General features: G+C 40.5%; 1 protein-coding gene across 3 annotated transcripts in view; it reads left to right on the top strand.

Moving 5' to 3' along the window:
* Positions 1-19,700, top strand: part of AFAP1 (actin filament associated protein 1) — a 271,615-nt gene that overhangs the window by 22,235 nt on the left and 229,680 nt on the right. The window contains exon 1 of one of the 3 annotated variants that reach the window (XM_069070351.1): positions 1,910-2,112. The exons of the other annotated variants lie outside the window; for them this stretch is intronic. The gene's annotated coding sequence lies outside the window, so the exon portion shown is untranslated. Of the gene's footprint in view, positions 1-1,909; positions 2,113-19,700 lie in introns of those variants that run through there. 3 annotated transcript variants of the gene reach the window in all.

The raw sequence follows: 19,700 nt of genomic DNA, 5'->3' as shown, positions 1-19,700 counted from the left end.
GTATCTCCCGGCCCCCTCCCTTGTCCCAAAGCTGCACTTGGAAAAAACTGAGAAGATGACATGAGCATCCGTCAAGCCGCCGATGGGCAGTTTCTGCCCTCCCTGGTGGAGCGTATGCATGCGTTAGTGTATGTCAACGTGTGCGTGGGGTGGGGGGCAGGCAGGGAGGGTAGACTTCGCTGACCCTCTGGCCTTGGGGGTTGGAGCTCGCTCAGAAAGGCCACTAGTCTTCTGTCCATCCGTGCTTTGCCAGTGGTCCGTACCACGGAGAGCGAGCGCCGGCCTGGGAAGCCGGAGACATGGGTTCCAGTGAGTCTGTACCATTGGTTAGTTCTTGATCTTGGGCAAGTTCTCCCCCTCTTCCCCCTACCCCCGAACCTCAGCTTATTCCCCTGTAGCGCTAGGGGGTTGGAACTCAAAGGTTTGCTTGTTCCTTTATTGGGGTCTGAAGTGAGAGCCGGCAGCCAGGGGGAAGGCAGCGAGCGGATCAGCACCATTCCACTAAGCTCTGCTCCCGAAGACAGCCCCCTGGCTTAGTACATTTCCTGTTTAATGCTGAGGTTGGGACTGGAGAGGCGAGCGCTATTGGTAGGGCTAGAGCGCCTTTGCTCCGACGTATTTTGATTTCTTCCGTTAGATTTAAAGGGGGAGGGGGCGAAGAGAACCCGCCCCTACCGCATCCACTTTTAATTTTGAAAGCCATCTCCTCTCTCCCCTCGCCCCCCCCCCCTTAGTGGGGCTGAAACTTTCTCTAACAGTCGGTGTTTGGGAAAGTATATATTGTAATTGTTTGACCCTCAAGTCTAAGGCAGCTGGAACGTTGCAAACTGAGTTTACTGAACTCGGAGGGGTTGGCAGAAAAACCTAATGACACCTGACAGGCTGTCCCGTTTATACGAATCTGAGTCCTTTGAGGAACTGACTTCATCAGAAGTCATTCAGTCAATCAATAAAAAAGTACTGCCAATAATAAGCTAATTGAACACGACAAAGACACTGCTAAACCCTGTGGGAGGTAGGGGTTGGGGTTGGGAGTGGGGCAGGGGATGGAAAGATGAATCAGAAAGCTTGGGTTTGAATTTTAGCTCTGACACTTAATATTTTATGACTGGGACAGTTACTTTCCTTCTCTGGGACTTAGTTTCGTCGTGTTTAACTTGGCTTTGTATTGGGTTGATCTCTAAACTTCCTTCTGGTATAACCGACGGGGTTTGTGCCACTGGGTGTTTAGAATCTAGTAAGGTAGAAAAGTCTGGGAATCATTGAATTATAAACCAGATTGGGATGGGCAGAATACTATGGACATTCAGGAGATAGAGAGAGAGGGGGTGGGATGCAAGAGCACTTTTGATAGCTGGGGGGCAATCTTGGAAAACTTTAGGGAAGGGAGGTTGTTTTTTGAGGTGGACCTTGAAAGAGAGATTAAGATTTCATTGGACAAAGATTGGGAATGAGGACTGGGTGGAAGGGAGCTCGAATTTATAAGTGCCTCATATGCCTAAGGGACTCCTCCTGAAGTTGTGGGAGCTATAAAGATAAGGCTCAGTTCCTGCCTTCTGGAAGCTTACAATCACTCTTGGTGGTGGGGGGGGGGGGGGAGATAAGAGCTGCTTTTTGTAAAGAATTTTCCGAGATAAGATTCGAGAAGCTTTTTCCTTTTTAAAGGAGACAGAAAATCGAAATGGTTTTGTTGGAGATGGAGATAGGCTTTGCGATCTCCCTTACAGGATGTTAATTAGGTGAGGAGTTGTGGATGAGGGAGGGAGGAGAGCCTACTTATAGAAAATAAGGAAAACAAGTTTAGGGAGGTTGCAAGGTATCTACCAGATTTATGGGGGTTTGGAGCCCAGTTTGGTTGGCGCATAGATTTTGCGTGTTTGTTTTTGCAGACCTGTCTGTAGAGGGCCTCTTGGGAAGAAATGCAGATACAGTTTGGAGTCTTTGATCATTGCAATGCAAAGGTTAAGTAATTTGCCAGGGGTCACACTTCCAGTTCTGTGTCAGAAGCTGGAGTTAAACCCTGGTCTTCTGATTCAGGTAACAGCTCTCTCTCTCTCCTTATACCATCCTCCTTCTTTCTGAATTTGAATAGTGAAAAAAGAAGCTGGAAAGGTAAGTTGAAATCAGATTTTAGTGTGTGACTGTCAGGCTAAGGAATTTGGACTTTTATTTGGTGGGCTGTGGCAAGCCAGTGAACATTTGGTTAGTGAAGTCATGTCAGATCTGTGCTTTAGGGACACTGGTCCGGCAGTATAGTAGGTTGGACTGGATTGGAAAAGAGAGAGTAGAGGCAGCATATCAGCTGGACTTTTCCGCTCAATAATTAATGAAGTTTTGGACTAGCAGTGTGGTTCTGGAAACGAATGGAGGAACAGATGTGAGATATTTTTCCAAGTGGAATTTGTAGGATTTGGTGATGGTGTGGGGAGAGGGACAAAGAATATTCAGAGATAGATTCAGATTTTAAAGTCTAGGTGACTGGGAGACTAGAAGTGAGAGGTTCTAGTAACAGAAATGAGGGAAGCTAGTCTGGGGTTAAGGGGATGAGTTCTTCTTTTGGTTCTGGCAAGGGTACCACTTGGATATAGCCAGTAGGAAGTTAGAAATAGGGAAATTCCAGCAAGAGGTTTAAGCTGGAGACTGGTATTTGAGAGTCATTTAATTTATTTTTTAAAGTTTTTTTTATTGATGACTTTTGTTTTTATATCACAGTAATTTCTGGATATACTCCCAATGAATTCTTTTCCTTGTACCAAAGAAAAACTAAGCAAAACTGGTAAAAGACCAATTCTGATAGTGTTTGCAACATTCTACACCTCAAGTCTTTTCCTCTCCAAAAAAAGAAGGGAAGTACCTAACAATTATTTATAAAGCACATGAAAGATACTGTGTCCATGAAGGAGAACATTGCTTTTCTCTGAAACAATCTGATTGGGGGGGGTCATTTTTCCTCTTTGGGTGGTTTTTTTTCCCCGTTTTTCTCCAAGTTAACAGCTCCCTTGAACAGAATATCTTGTCTGCAAATAGTTTCCTAAATCTGAGAGTCATTTTAATACCAGGACTTCCTCAAGGAACAGTTATTGGTTATTAACTGTGTGTACAGCCTTAGTCTTGGTGCTGGGAGGTTTGAGGGAGGGAGAGGTGAGAGGAGGGAGAACAAAGGAAATGGAAAACCGGGTCCTTACATGAAAGGAATGCTAATTGGGGGGGGGGGTGACAATGGATGGATTTCTCTAGCTAAATCAATTATAAAAACCACATGAAGAAATTCAAGACAGCATAAAGTATGGCTATAAACTGTAAGTAGAGACTAAGAATAAAGGAATATTTGGAGGGGCTAATCAGGGAAGATATAGTTTATACAATTATCAAATTTAGAGCTGTAATGGCATATCTATGGATCAGAGATCACCTAGGCAACCTGGTCATAGTAGAGAAATCATAGCATTTTGGGCCACAGGACCTGATTTCAAATCTGACATTTGCCACTCACTATACTATTTATGTGGCCTTAAGAAAGTAATTTCCCTTTCCTAACCTTCCATTTCTCCTCTATAAAATGTGGGCATTGTTTGGCGATGATTTTCATAGATCAATCCCCATGTAAGATATAACAACCCACGTTTTTCAAAGGAGGAAACTGAATCTCTGAGAAGGGAAATGATTTGATCAGGGCCAAATAGGTAGCAGAGCTAGGTTTAAAATCTGTCTCTAAACTCAAAAGTAGGGTTTTTTCCATGAAAATGTCCCAGCCTCCTAAGAAGAGACATGTTTTGAACTGCTTCCAAAAGGAAGGAAGGTGTCTTAATCACAGAACTTCAGAGGTACCTACTTCAATCCTGAAAAATTGGAAAATTGAAAATCCTGAAAAATCCTACAAGATTTGACCAGTGGTCATCTAGCCTTTGTTTTTTTTTTTTTTTTTGGTGGGGGGAAAACCTTCACTGAAGGGGAACCCATTAATAACCAAGGTTGTCTGTTACCCTTTGGGATATCTCTAATTATCAGCAAGTTTTATCTTTACATCAAGTTAAAATTCATTTTTCTGTAACTTCTGTCCTTTGAGACCAGCCATAAGAAGTCGAATCCTTGTTGCTTATGATAATCCTTAACTTCTTGAAGACAGATCTCATCGCTCCTTAGTTTTTTCTCACTGGAATAAACATCTCAAGTTCATCTTCATATGATTTGACATTGAATTATGGTCGCCTTCCTTTAGACTCTCTCCAGATTATCAATGTCCTTCCCAAAGTGAGGCACTTAGAATTTAACACAGTTCTGTAATCATGGTCTGTCTGATCAAGGGCCGAGTCCAAAGGTACTGGCACTTCTTTAGGATCAAAATGTATTCATTTCGTTTTCTTTTTTTAAGTTTTTGGTCTTTATTTATTTTGTTTGCTTTTACTTTAAGAGATTCAGTTCTACAATTCCTTTCTTCCCCTCTCTTCACTTCCTTTCCCCCCCTCTCCCCGAATAATGGGGGTATAGGATCTGCAAATACATTAGACATTAGTCAGGTTATAAAGAAAGATTGTATCAGATGGAATAAACAATGGGAAAGAGGAAACAAAACCAAACCAGAAAGAGAAAGAGAGCACAATTTGCTTCAATCTGTATTCAAACTCTGTTCTTTCCAGTTCTTTTTCTGAATGTAGATATCTCTCTCCATCTTGAGTCTTTTGGAGTTGACTTAAACCCTGCATTTCTGAGAAGAGTCCAGTCTATCAAAGTAGGTTGTCACAATTCGTTGTGTATTCCTTTCTTAATATGCAATCTTTGATTGAATTAGTTTATTTGGCTGCCTTTGAATATTCTGGATTTGTGTTGAGGTTGCAATTCTCTAGAACCCCTAGGCATTTTTCAGATAAACTGAATTGTAAAAAAAATCTAAGTGTAAGACTTTATATCTTATACCTGTTAAATTTTATCTTATTGACTTTGCTTAGGTCAGTGTTCTAGTCTGACAAGAATTTTTTGGATCCTGATTCTGTCAACCAGTGTGATACTGGTAGTCCATCCACCTGTATGTTTTTTTTTTCCCCACCTCTATGTTAAATGCAAATTTGAAAAGCATGCAGTCCAAACTTGTCCTTGATTTAAAATGGGCAACAGCCTAGAATTGTGTCACTTTTTTACTTGAAGCCTTTCATTATTCTCCTCCCTCTACAAACATATTTATTTTGTATTTATGTATAATATGTACATGTTGCTTCATTTGAGAGAATAGAAACTCTTTGAGGTCAGGGACTATTTCAATTTTTTTCTATTTCTATTCACAGGGCCTAGCTTAGTCCCAGATAAGTGGTCCTTAATAATGCTTGTTGATTGAGTCTAGCATAAATCCCTGGGGCACTTGATAAGTGTTATCTAAGTGCTATCTACCATAGCACTATTTAGTCTTGCCTGCAGCTGGTGGCTCAGTGGATAGAGTACTGGGCCTGGAGTCATAAAGACCTAAAGTCAAATCCAGCCTCAAGAATCTTACTAGCTGTGTTATCCTGGGCAAGTCACTTAACCTCTGTTTGCCTTAATCCAATGGAGAAGGAAATGGCAAAACATCACCGTATCCTTGCCAAGAAAACCCCATGGATAGTAGTGGCATTCTATGGTCCACGGGGTCACAAAAAGTTGGACATGAGTGAACAACAATATCATAAATCTTAGATCATCAGAAGAAAGGTTCTTCATTCTGTACAGGGGCCAGGGAATTCATACTCTGCATTAGAAAATGTGAAATTTAATAGTGGGAAAGCATCTCAGAGATCACAGTTATTAGTAGAGCCAGGACTAGAACCTAGATTCCCGAAATCAATTTAGAAGGCTTGGGCTAGTTAATCAGAAAGTCTTTTTCATATTCTAAAATTCTCTGATTATAAATTAGATCTTAGAATTTCAGGTTTAGGCCCTCAATTGACATTCCTCCAACTTCTTATCTTTTTCTAATGACTAGCTATTTTTCTTACGTGGTTGAGTTCTTGCCTGTATCCTAGAGTGAAGGACACATATTTCCTTCAGGATCATAGGAAGTCCTATAGTTTGCCCAGCATGATTTCCTGAGCAAGGTTGTGCCCTATCAGATGAGGCAATGTTTTCTCCAAATAGGATTTTGACCCAGATTTCTTGATCGAAAGTGTTCCATGGGGCTCCCTAGGGTCACTTGAGGGCTGCCATTGAGGAGCCTGATCACATCCCAAGCTCTAAAATACACTACTTTGAGAAATTTTGCCAGCAAGTGATATTTTAGGAAGTGCTTTTGGGGGGTGCTATATTCATAGTGGGTGTGTTTCTGATTGGGTGTAAATGAAACGTATATAACCCAGATCATTTGTAATAAGGAATACTCTTTTGTACAAGAAGAATTCTTTTATACTTCCGTTTTTGTCTTCTGTAGCCTTATTTTTTTTTTTAGAAGCATGCCTCTTTTATATTAGAAGCATATCAGGTTAGGGAAAAGTTATTACATGGTGCTGTTAACTTCATAGGAATAAAATTTATACATCTGCAGTAAGCAAGAGGGGCTCAGTAAAGTGTCCCAGTTCCAGGGGACTTGGAACCCAAAGGTAGCCGAGACCAGCCATCAGATTTTCACTCCCGGGCAATTTAGTGAATGATGTTATACAACAGACTTTAAGACATTATAGTGTGATTGAGCCATAATGTGTAAATGATATTATTGTGAAATGTCTTTTGGTGGGGGGAGGTCTATTCCTGCATAGTATGAATTTTCTTAAAACCAACCATACTACGTATAGAAAGAGTTTTAATTGTTTTTCCCTGTTATTGTTAACTACTTTAGTGGCAACAAAGATTAAAATTCATGAGGGAAAAGCCCCCAGTGCAGGCATATAATAATGAATAATGCTTCTGAATTTTGGTTCTGACTTAAATCCTTATGGGTTGAATCACAGTTCATGAATGTTGGAGCTGGAAAGAGCCTACAAGATCATTTAAAGTCTAATCCCTTTGTTTTAAAGATCATGTCAGTCAACAAGCTTTTATTAAGTTCTTTCTATGTGCCAGGCACTGTGCTAACAAGCATCGGAGATTTAAAAAAAAAGTCAGCAAAAACAGGAAAGTCACACAGGTAGTAAGAAGAATTGGGATTTGTACTAGGTCTTTTGGCTCCAAATCTAGTGTTCTTTCTAATATACTGCTCTGTCTTTTGAGTGGAAGCCAGGTACTTTTTTTCTACCATACCACTGTAACCATGTTTCGTAAATCTTAGAGAGTTTTGCCAATAGCTGTCTGTACATTTCTGAGATTCTCAAAGGGGTGGATTGTGTTGTATAGGGAGCTGTATTACATGTTGGAAATCCAGTTGGATATGTAACGGTACCATTATGGTTTTATAAAATTGTCCATTGAAATGGCTCTGGGAGAGAATCCTTCACTGTTGGGGAGATAGAGTTCCTTTGGCTTCTCAGCTGCACCAAGTTTGAAAAGGAAATGTGGAGGTGGAGCCTCATGGAAGGGGAGGTTTGTGGGAGGGGGTGCTTTGTCAGTCTCTAACTATTGAATATCTCCTTCACACTGAAGGGAAGGATGTTTTGCAATCCTCTAGATTGTGTTCTAGGGCAGAAAATTGAGAATAAAATTAGTTCATCCTGATACTTCATTGTTCTCAGACTTAATGTTAGGATCATAGTACTTAAAGGTGATTGAAAATCATAGGATCCCTAGAGTTCAAAAGGATCTCAAAGCCATATAATCCAGTCCTCTCATTTTGCAGAGAAGGAAATGGAGGCTTAAGGAGGGGAAGGGAGCTGCCCAAGGTCCCATAGGCAGTAAAAGGCAGAGCCAGGATTTAAACCCAGTTTCCAAGCCACCCCCCCCCCCCAACACAACAACAACCTAGAATTCTTTTCTTTTTAATTGAAGTACCATTTTTTATATTGCTATCACTTCAGTCACTCTCTCTTGTTCCTCAAACCCTTCTTTGGAACAAAAGGATTTAAATTACATTTAAGGAAAACAAATCAACACATTAGCCATGTCTGATAACGAAGTCCTTGTTCTGCCCCATGAGCTCCCCCCCCCCCAACACACATACTTTGCACTTATAGTGCTCCCCCTCCACTTCTCTGATGAAAAGTGGGAAGTCTGCTTTACCATCTGATCTCACAATTGGTTGCTTCATCGATCAGAGTTCTCATCATCTTTCAGAGTTGTTTATAATATTCTAATCATTGTATAAGTTATTCTCCTGGTTTTTCTTGATCTATATCAGTTGCTATGTCTTCTCAACTTAAAAAAAAACTTCATATTTATTATTTCTTAAGGTGCCAGAATACTCTTATTACTACATTCCTGTCCCTCAGTTTGTAGAAGGGCATTCACTCTTTCTGCACTTTTTGTTAGCACAAAAGGTGCTTTTATACTTATATTCAAATAAAAGGGACCCTTCCTTTTGTCTCTGATCTCATTGAGGATGCATGCCCAGGACTCTTTCTTTCACCATGTTTCCTCCTTGGTGACCTGGCCCAGAGTTTTGAGTCTGTGGCCAGCATTCTGTTGGCTGACCTTGACTCGAAGGAATTCTTTTTGCTTTAACAGCAAGGACATCTAGAATCAAAATAAGAACAGCCGTGAATGTTACAGGGTAGCAGATTTCACTTTGTTGCAAGGAAAAATCTTCCCTGTAGAGATGATTCTTTCTTGTTCAACTGTTGCTTTGGCCATATGACTTTTGAGGTGCCTTCCAGCTCTGAATATGTTGTGAAAATTGTTCAGACAATTAGCCAGCTCCAGAAGTAGGATGGGCTGCCTCTGGAGGGAGTGGGCTCCCTGTCTCTTGAGGGCTTTCAAGCAGATCTAAGGATCTCTGTTTGGATTCCTGTTGAGATTTCTTTTCACTGCCCTGTGGGACCAGATGACCCCTGGGGTTAGATAGAGAAGTAGAGACTTATACTAGATAAGTAGATAAGACAAATTGGTGGATTGATCCTTGGTTAAGCATTTATTCTGTGCCTACCAATCTGTTTAGTACTGGGGATACAAATACAAGACTTGCCTTACCCATAAGGAGCTTACCTTCTAATGAGGGGAGTTAGCACATACAGGGGAATTGGAAAGGGGAGGGGTGAGGATAAGGGAAAGTAGCAAGTGAGAATTCTGGAGAGAGAATTAAAGCATGAATGAGTTGAAGCATGAATGGGGGGCTTGTTCTGAAAGAGCGAGTCACAAATTAGGCAAATGGAGCCCCAGGGCAGAGGTTTCTCTAGAGTATCAAGGCATCATGGGAGAGGGAAGAATCTGGAGAGTCTAGATGAGGTTCTGTCCACTCAGAGTCAATGATTTAAAAAGTAGGACTGTCTAATCTCAGATTTCTAGTCTGTCACAAAGTTGGAAATAAAACCTTAGTCTCCTGACTCTCAGTTCAATTCTCTTTACATTGATTGGTAAAGATGAGGCATTAGTGTTTTTATTTTTAAAGGAAGGATATTGAAAATCCTAAAACTGACATTTGTGTCTGCTTTTAAATGCTTAGTTGAGCAGAAATCAGTTACAAAATGCTCCCCTGTCAGGACAGCTTCAATGACTCTGAAGCCACTCTTTGGGAAACAGGTTGTCTGGCCAGGCCTTTTGAGATGATGAATTGTGTCAGGGACTAATCAACTAAATGTAATGCTTCCATCTTGTTTTATGGAAGACTTTTGCCTACAAGAACATTAGGTTTATTATCTTGTTTAAAAGTGTACTCCTGGGAGCGACTAGGTGGTGCAGTGACTAGAGCACCAGCCCTGGAATAGGGAAGACCTGAGTTCAAATTTGGCCTCAGACACTTAACACTTACTAGCCATGTGACCTTGGGCAAGTCACTTAACCCCAATTGCCTTGCCTTCCTCCCTCCAAAAACGCAAAAAATAAAAAAATAAAAAAAAGTGTACTCCTACTAGGGAATTTTGGACCTTCAAATTCTTAGTTTTGTAAGAAAGGTCCTCTAGGAATTCATTCAAATTGGTAAATTTTTATGATAGTCAAGGTGCCTCAGGAGAGGCACAATGGATACAGATGGGGCTTTGGAGTTTGGGACGGTTTGGGGTTCATTTCCAAGACATACTGACTTGTGTGACCCTGGGCTAATGACTCTTCTAAGGCTAGAAAATGTACATTTGCTTATATGCATTAACAGAGGGAGCTTCCCCAATAGAGGCACTACCTCATCAGTAAAATCAGAGAGCTGGCAAAAAAAAAAAATGTTTCAGGACTGGTGTGAAATAGGTGCTAGTGACAAAGTTGTCATATTGTTTGCCAGTTCACAGTCTAATGGGGAAGAGGGGAATACATGCACCCTGATGTAAGTAGAATGCAAGGTAAATTGTGTGGGCAAAATGGATCTAGCCAGACAGGTCTGGGCAAACTTGAAAAGAGGGAGTTTGCTTTTTTAGATGGAGGAGTCAAGGAATGGGCAAAGAGGGAGTAACACCTGAGCCGGCCTTAAAAGGAAAATTGGAATTTCTGCCGCCAAAGATAAGGAGGGAGTGTATAGGAGGCACTGGTGATAATCTGTGGAATCACGTAGAGGCAATAGAAAGGGAAGCGATGTGGGAGGTGGGAAGAGAGGGGTAGATTAAAACTAGATTCTGCAGAGTCTTAAAGGACAGGCTGAGGAATGTGTCTGCAATCTTGAGCCATTGAAAGGATCAGAGAATTCCTGACTCCCTGTATATGGACCAGTTTACTTTGGGAAGGGGATACAGATGAGAAAACTCCTGCTCAAACCTTTTTGAGGGTGTGAAGTCATTTAAAGCCTGAAGCCACATCTTCTCAATGAACCTATTATATCTAGCTAAATTGGCAGTGTAAGAAATGAATGCATCTTTTGGTTGAGAAAACAAGGAGTCAGCAGCTCTTTTAATGGTTGCACATGCTTTCTATTAACTTTATTTGATAATGTTATTTAAAAGTTAATTGCTTTTCCCTTCCTGAAAGCAGATACCATGAGATGGAAATAAAGTTCCACTTAGAATTTTAAAGAATTAAAACTTCTCCGTAAAACAGAGAATGCCTATAATCAATTAGGAAATATCCGGATTTCTGTCTGATGTTATTAGTGGTTAAATAACACTTTTGTGTTTAATATTTTTTAATTCCTAGAAAGTTTTTTTTTTTGTTTTCACTTTTTTTCCTCCCATAATTAAGCAAATTTAAAGACCATTATGATAGTTAGGGTGGAGCTGGCCCTGTTGAACTCCAAGTTTGAAAATCTGTAAGTTTCTCTTCCAAATACTTTATTGGCATTTTTTTTTTTACCTGCTAAGCAAATTCCCTTTAATGTATTTTTTTTTAAGCAATCGGGGTTAAGTAACTGGCTCAAGGTTACACAGCCAGGTGTTTCTGGGTGGGTGCTAAGTGTCTGAGCCCGGGATTCGATCTCCAGGTCATCCCGACACTGGAGCCGGTGCTATTACTCGATGTGCTACCTGGCTGCCCCGAATGTGATTTCTTTACATATATGTTGGGCATCCTTTAAAAATAAAACAGACTTGTGAATTCATTAACCTTTGTAAAGGCCTATGTGGACACTCTGAACAGTAACTCTTCTACAAATTACAGTCTTGGAGAGTTGACTAGGGGCATTGACTATCATTGACTGTCTCTGGTTCATATTGTCAGTCAGCAGTTAAACCAGGTATTCTTGATTCTGAAGATGGTCGAAGTCTTCCTAATTGAGTTATAACATTGATTCCACTTAGAAGAGTTGAATTGATCAGTTTTATGTGGAAGGCTACATTAGGATTCCATTTTGGGGACAGTATACTAAGTTAGCAGAGGAAAGACATGGGCATCCACAGCTGGCATTTTAGAACTGGAAGGTCACCTTAAACCTAGGATGTCAGATCTGGAAAGGGTGCCTTAGAACCTAGAATTTTAGATCAGAAGGGACCTTTTAACTGAGAATGTCCAAACTAGAAGGGAACCTTAGAATCTAGAAAGTCTGAGTAGAAGGACCTTAGATCAGGGTGCCAGGGCTGAAAGGGGCCTTAGAACAGTGTCAGAGTCAGAAAGAGGTGTTTAAGACCACTTTTCCCAATGTCCTCATTATACAGATAAGCCAAAATGGTTTGCTTAAGGGCATAAGGCATGTTAGTGGCATATATCACATCTGTCTGAAAATATTTTGCTGGAACAGGGAAGTAAGAAATGATCCCCCTTCTTAGGCATAGTGCTTTATCTTGTGAGGATTGGGGTGATTTAGCCCCAAACATTAGGTCCTTAAAGACAAAGGATGCCATTGTATGATACATAATGATCATTCTCATTTGTGAAAAGGGGAACCAAGAGCCAGGCCTGTGGCTATCCCTGTGGCATAGCTTGAAAAAACAGAATTTGTAAGGAGGCTTTTTTCCCCCTCTAGGAAAGAAAAAATAACCATACAAGAATGTGGTATATTGGCAATCTCTTTAAACTTGCCTATGATCTTGTGCTAAAACACAAATTTTCTTCTGGGAACTAAATTGTGTGTACTCTCTGAGTAAATATATGCAAATGAACAATTATCCCTCTCCACTCAAAAAAAAAATCAAAGAAAACAAAACTTTGTCCAAAGAAATTGAACTAAAATGAATTTGTTATTTTACACATCTGTGGTAGGTATGGGAGACACTCTAGAAGAAGGGTCAGTTTGAGGCTTGCCTCTAACCTATTGCCCGAGGTTAATAATTATGATCAGTCACACCCATCAAATTAATTCCTTGGACTTGAAGGCAAGAGGATTGTGTTTGAATTCGAGGTAAGCCGATTCTGAGGTGGTTAACATGGAGAAAGTCTCTTCCTCTCTTTGGTTCAATATCCTCATGTGTAAAATGGAGAAAATATATTCAACGTTACCCACATCCTACAGGGTTGTTACAAGGCTCAAATGAAATAATATATTTATAGGGCTAAATGTGTGAGCTATTACTATTATCTAAGGCCTGGTTGATTCTTGTCAAGAAAACAGGCTGGTTGTGTTACTGCTTTAGGAAATGCTGACTTTGAATTTCAGCCAAAGTTACTCCTTGTTAAAGTCTATAAAATTCCATTGGTACAATTCCAATGAATCCTGGACTGGCAGTCAGGAGTCCTAGGTTCTGGTTTTGGCTTTGCCAAAAATTTACCTGTGGTTTTGGATAAGTCTCTGTGGGCTTTAGTTTTCTCATCTATCAAAATGTTTTGTACTAGATAACCTCTAGGTTCTACTTTAGACCAAAACCTATGATTCTTTGACCCTCTCTTCCCATTTGATCTGCACAACAGCCCCTGTGAGTTAAGTGCTATTGTTTTCTTCATTTTACAAGTGAGGAAACTGAATTAGGGAGAAGTTAAGTGACTTACTCAAGGTCACACATCTAAGCAGTTTGTGAGGCAGGATCCAGGTCTTTTCCTCCTCCAGTATAATGTGTGTTTCCAGCTACTAGACTTTTTATTTATGTCTACTTTATTAATCTACTTATTCCCTTTTACTTGGCTAAGTGCCTAGTTCAGTGCCATAAACACAGTGACTGCTTAATAAACTATGCTGACAAATATACATCTTCAAAGGCACTTAAAAATGCCTATTGTAAGTCTTAAACTTTTTTTCCTCCTATATTATGGTTAAGGCTAGACTGTTATTCTAAAATCTTCAACTGCCCTAGCAACTGCTGTGACTTGCATGGGATTTCAGCTCTATCCAAAAGCATGTATGGTGTTTTGACAATAGGAGACTTGTCCCTGCTGCACCCCAAGGTGCTAAGTGGGGAACTCTATGTTCCTCTACCCTGAGGGGATAATAAAAACTCTGAGTTATTACTGGAATGCCAAGAAGGTCATGAAGACCTGAACACAATCTCTTTCCTTGCTCTGTTAATCTCCTTCTCTTGCTACTCTTTCTTCCCTTTGGCTTTCCCTTTCTTGTAGCTACCATATCTATCTCCTTCTCTCACCTCGTCCCTCCAGGGCTCTTTCTCTTTGTACTCTTATTTTTCTCCCTGTCCTCATATACATACATATGCACACATACCTATTATAGGTACATTTCATAGATTTCATAGATAGCATTGTAGCAGCAAGCACCCCATCGTCCCCAGGATGGCTGCTCACACAGGTTCTTGGATCTGCTTTGATAAAGGAAAGCAACTCAAAATGGGTTAACAAGCTTACTTTAATCAGTCAAATATGTATCATTTACCTAGTTCAGGGGAAAAAGGTCAGCACCCCGAACTTCAGAGTATACAGACCGAATTATCAAGACAGAGAAACAGATCAAGTAGACAGGTCTCCAAAACTGTCCAACCATTACATCCATACCAAATCAACATCTGGGTTTCAACATCTAGGTTATTCAAAGCCGAGGAGGGGGGGGGGGCTCTCAACAACGGTTTCCCAGAATCCAGATCAAATCACAGAACATTTCTCAAAGTGAGCCCCAAAACAAAGCCTCAAATCAGGGTCTATATACCCTTCTCCTGGCTCAGAGAATGCAACAACCCTACTGACTCACTGGCCAATCAAGAAGTATCTACCGAAAAACAAGCCTCCCACCTCAGGCTCCAGGTGCACTCCAGCCTAGGGGCAGGGAAGATCTCCAAAATTTACATTCCCATTACACATCTATAGCATGGAACATCCATGCTGTATCAATCAATTGTCCCTTGCTCTGAATATTTGAGAACAAGTAGAAGGTTCCTAGCAATGTCGGGTAAATCCCCCAATTTACACAGTAGGACACAGGTGACCCTAGATGGGTAAACATTAATCCTTTAATCTGTAGCATTGGAAGGAGTACTTACAATGACTAGATCACAGATCCACCAGTGTTTGGGTGTATATAATGTGTTTTTAGAAACATTTTACAATTTAAGCACTATTCTAAACAAATTTTCATTCCATTAAAAAGACACCCTGCCTCTTCCCACTCATCTCTGACACAAGTTGGGTTGGATTTAAATTGTCATCTCCATTAGGTGAAGGTATAACTTTCCTGTCCTAAAAACTCAATGAATTTATGGAGGAAGGTAAGGTCTGTGATTCATTGCATAGAAAAATGAAGAAAAAAGAATAGTACTATTATGAACTTTGAGGACTAGTGAAAAGGAGATGCCGGCAGAGTGAACCCCCTGTTTTTCCTTTTCCTTCTAATTAAACTAAGCTTCCCCACTGAGTTGGTTTGGTATATCTTTCTTACATGAAAGCTCATGGGGCAGTATTTCAGCCAATTGCCTTATCAGAAATATTGCCTAAGCTCTCTTAGAATGGCTTTTTCAGATTTACCTGAACTGGAAAACTGACCACTAACTACCAGGAATGGTGAGGAAGTCACAGAACAACACCACTGTTCTCTTGGCTCTTTTCTAACTGCTCATTATAGGAAAAATAAAGACAAGCCTAGTGTCCTAGAGAGCCCACACAATGCTGCCATATTCTTCCTGTGCCCTGGAGACTTAATGGAACCTGATGAAGCAAACTGGCCAAAAGGGCAGTTTACTAAACTTATTCCTACTTAAAAAAAAATCTGTTTGACCCCACCTCCACCCTTTGGGTGCAGGGTTGTTTTCCATTTTCCCTAGCCATGGTGCTGACACACCCAGTGAGTTGGGTCTTTCTTGTTCCTGTGTTACAGATATTAAGAATAATGCTATAGAGCGTAGTCTTTTAAAATCTATATACGTAGGTGTGTGTATATCATATGTGTGTGCATGTGTATAAACGTGTATATATATGTACACACAGTATATCTATATATAGGCATAGAATGTCCCAATTATCGAGTATTATCAAAGAATGAATAATTTCACATAGACTATCCAGTTTTTCAGTTTATCTTTTCGTCCTAAAGATCTGTGATGCTTCCTGACAATAAGAGGTGTTGAACAAGAAAGTTAGAATGGGCTACCTTGAGAGTTTCTGTGGAAGTCTTCAAGAGGAGTCTGGGGGACAATTTGTCAGGGATGGTGCAGAAAGGGGATTCATGATCATTTGTAAGGAACTTTTCAACCCTGAGAGTCTATGTAAGATAAATGGCAAATGCTGTCTGGTTTTACTCATTCGGTGACCTTAGGAGAGTCATATTTCCTATAGGGGCCTTAGTTTTCTTCTCTCTAGAAAAAGAATTGGACAAGGTGCTCTCAAAGAGCCTTACTAGATCTACAGTATTATAATATAAATGACAAGTTACATATTACTCTTAAAAAAAAAGAAAAAGTTTTGGATGAAGCTTTCCATATGAAAAGTTAAGTGACTGGGTCATTAGGTAAATTTGGTGAAAGGTAAATACCTTTGAAGTGGAAGGGTTGCTTTTTTTTTTTTTTAAAGCAATCGGGGTTAAGTAACTTGCTCAAGGTTACATGGCCAGGTGTTTCTGGGTGGGTGCTAAGTGTCTGAGCCCAGATTTGATCTCCAGGTCATCCCGACACTGGGGCTGGTGCTCTTACTCGCTGAGCCACCTGGCCACCCCTTGCTCTTTGGTTTTGGTTTTGTTTTGGTACAATGGAAAGAAATCTCATTCTGGAGTCAGAAAACCTGGGTGTAAATCTCACCTCTGCATATAACCCCTGACAACTTGGACGAATCACTTAACTTCTTCGGGCCTTCGTTTCCTCATCTGTCATGTGAAGGCATTGGATTCGATGTCCACTGAGTTCTGTTCTAGCCCTAGATTGATTATCTGATGGTGTAAAAAAACACCCCCTTCCTGTTGGCCAGGTACCATTCATTTTATAATTGAGCACGAGGACATTCTTCTCCTAGACTCCTGTGCTGTTTCTTGGCTATCCAGTTGGTGGAGTATCTAGAGCCTTTGGAACATTTCATTGCTTATTATTTCCATCACTGGGTGGTCAGGGAAAGAAGAGGGGGAGAAGTTCAAAAAAGTAGTGAATTCTGTTAACAGTTAACTTCTCTGCTAAAAAGGCAGAATTTCCAAGAAGATCAGGCTACAATCCAGGATGAGATTTGCGAGTTGCCTTTATATTTTAATTATTCTCACTCCTCACTCACTTAAGGGAAACTGAGACCTTCCCAGGGTCATACAAATTCAAGGCCTCTGACTCCAGAGTCAATGCTTTTCCACAATGCTGTATGGTTTGTGCCTGAGTTAGTGAAGATTCCATAACAATAACAATTATTCCTATTTCTGTAGGGCCTTAAGGTTAGACACAATTTTATAATTCTGCCCTCTTTCAATGGAGATGTCATGGTTGACTGATGGACCTCCTCGTTTCTCACTCTTGCATCCTGTCCATCCCTCATCTTCTGCAGGTTGCTAGATTCATTTTCGTAATTTGATTACATTGATACTCATCTTCCTTCATTTGCCTACCAGATACAGTCTAAAGTTTCTGACTAGTACCACATCTAAGATCATCCAAGTCAGTTGTTCAAGGAAAGTACTTAGAAGAAGAATTCTCCATTAGGCTACTCTTATACAAAGTGTCTAGCTCAGCTATGCTCTGCCCCCCAGAGTGTAGTTCTGGGCACTGCTTTTTCAGGTGTCCTGCAAATTTAGGGCAGGGTCCTGGTGAGTGACTTGCAGTACCATTATAATGGGATGGAGTGGTTTATTGGTATACACAAGTGCAAGACAGTAGGGCATGGACAGATGAACAGCAAGCCAGACAGGACTGGAGTCACATGTGACCTTCCTTGCCCTTACCATCCCATGGGACATCGTGTTGGCTGGTGGCCTGGAGGAACAGTGGGCTATGCCCTTGGCACTGTCTCTAGGGGCCAAGATTTCCATAGCGTTTTTAGACCAAGAGGTCTGCTGTGGCAGCTGTCACGTAGCTGAGGGGGTGATGGGTCAGGGAACATAAACCAGCAGCAAAATGGAAGGACCAGGGGGAGGGAATTCTCTAAAATTTAGCCAGGAAGGCCGTCTCAGGATGAAGAAGGTGGCATCATTACTGACGGGCATCAGCAGGCTTGCTGGAAAGTTTCAGCAGCCCAGCCTAGGCTAGTTCTGGTTCTAACTAGAACTGGTGATAGTTTTCATCTTAAGCTTACCTGAGTTGTATAGGAGGGAGGCCTGGCAGAGTGGGGCCATAGATTCATCTGGCAGTTCACAAGGACTCCCAAGATGCATTGTATCCACAAGAGGATGATCTGGATGATGAGGGGCCCCAAAGCCATAACATGTGAATTTGGTTTGAAGTAGCTGAGAATGTTTAACCTTGGGAAGGCTTAAGGGTTACATGCCAGCTGTCTTCAGCTATTTTCAGGACTGTCATCTGGGAAGCTAGGTGGGTAGGGAACCTGGCCTGGAGTAAGGAAGACATCTAAGTTCAAATCCAGCCTGTGTGACCCTAAGCAAATCACTTAACTCTATTTGCTTCATCTATAAAATGGGCTGGAGAAGGAAATGGAAAACCACTTGAGTAGCTTTGCAGAGAAAACCCCAAATGGGGTCATGAAAAATAGAATGTGACTGAACACACATTCACCTTCTTCTCTTTCCCTCAGATGTTAAATTCATCAAACATTTAGGGTCTTAAGATCATAGATTTACAATGGACCTAAGAGGCCTCTGAGTCCATTTTCCAGATGAGGAAACCAAGGCACAAAGAATTTATGTAACTTGCCTAGGGTCACACAGTTAGTCTTTGAGGTGTGATTTGAACCACTTCTTCTGGATTAAGTACCTACTGTGTGCAAACATTGCATGCCTGGGTATCAGTGGTATAGCTCATGTTGTGCCAGTTAGGAGAATTTACATACAAAATTGCGTTTTTAGAATAATGTCTTTGAAGCTGTTTGAAAAAAGAAAATGAGTCATTTTTTAGGAAGTATCTTTTACTCGCAGAAATCGTGTCCCCAATCATGATATTTTGGTTTCATTCTTGTATGTGTCTTCTTTTCATAGTCTTCGTTAGCTCAGATTAGCCCAGCTAATTTCCTTTTAGCCCAGCTGGTTTCCTTTCCTTACAAATTCTACACTTTTGGCTTTATCATCATTTTTTGGTAAAGCCACCCAGAAATTTGCAATCTTAGAGGTCATTTCTGTGAAGTTACAATTGAAGCTGATTATCCCAAAGCAAATAACACTTTCATTTTTTATATTAAAAAAAGTTTTATTTTCTTCAATTTTTACCACATGAAAAGGTTGGGATATGTTTTAGATGCCTAACATTTTCCATTCATTAAGAAGAGCTAAATTGATCATAGAACGCAAAAATGTCAGCTTTGAAGGGTACTAAGTGATTGTCAAGTCCAATCGTCTCATATTATAGAGGGGACAACACAGGTCCAGAAGGGGCAGTGATTTGAGCAAGGTGTAACAGGAAATTAGTGACAATCCAATACAGAGCCCCTGTCCCCTGGCACTGATTTTTGTGGGATTCTTCCTCCTAGAATAAATCTCTAGAAAGCCTTATGCTTTGAAGCTTGTTGCTACAGGTAGGTTGTGGATTTGGCAATGCCACATACTTCGATCATATAACCCTTTTACATTGTTCATCATAAGAGCTTAATATAGGAACAATAGGTCTTTGGCTTCTTTCATTTGTCAGAGAAGGATGTGCCCTCAGTTAAAGAACATTACACGTTAAATTATCAATAGAACCCAAGAAGACTGTGTACTGTATACATATTTAGAGATCCTATTTTAGAAGTCTTTTTCAAATACTTGAGTTTATTCATTTATTAAAGCTGAGTGTATAAATGTTTGCAGAATACTGCTTGCTAATTGCTAGTAAGTTTAGACAAGAAAATTTTTACTCTGACCAAGCTCATGGTCAAGAAGT

The sequence above is a fragment of the Petaurus breviceps genome, unplaced genomic scaffold (genome assembly GCF_028583685.1).
Source record: "Petaurus breviceps papuanus isolate PSGF00001 unplaced genomic scaffold, PetGlider_PUasm1.0 140, whole genome shotgun sequence".
Classification (NCBI taxonomy): Eukaryota; Metazoa; Chordata; class Mammalia; order Diprotodontia; family Petauridae; genus Petaurus; species Petaurus breviceps.
Note: the sequence above shows the minus strand (reverse complement) of the source record. Positions and strands in the feature narration are given on the sequence as shown.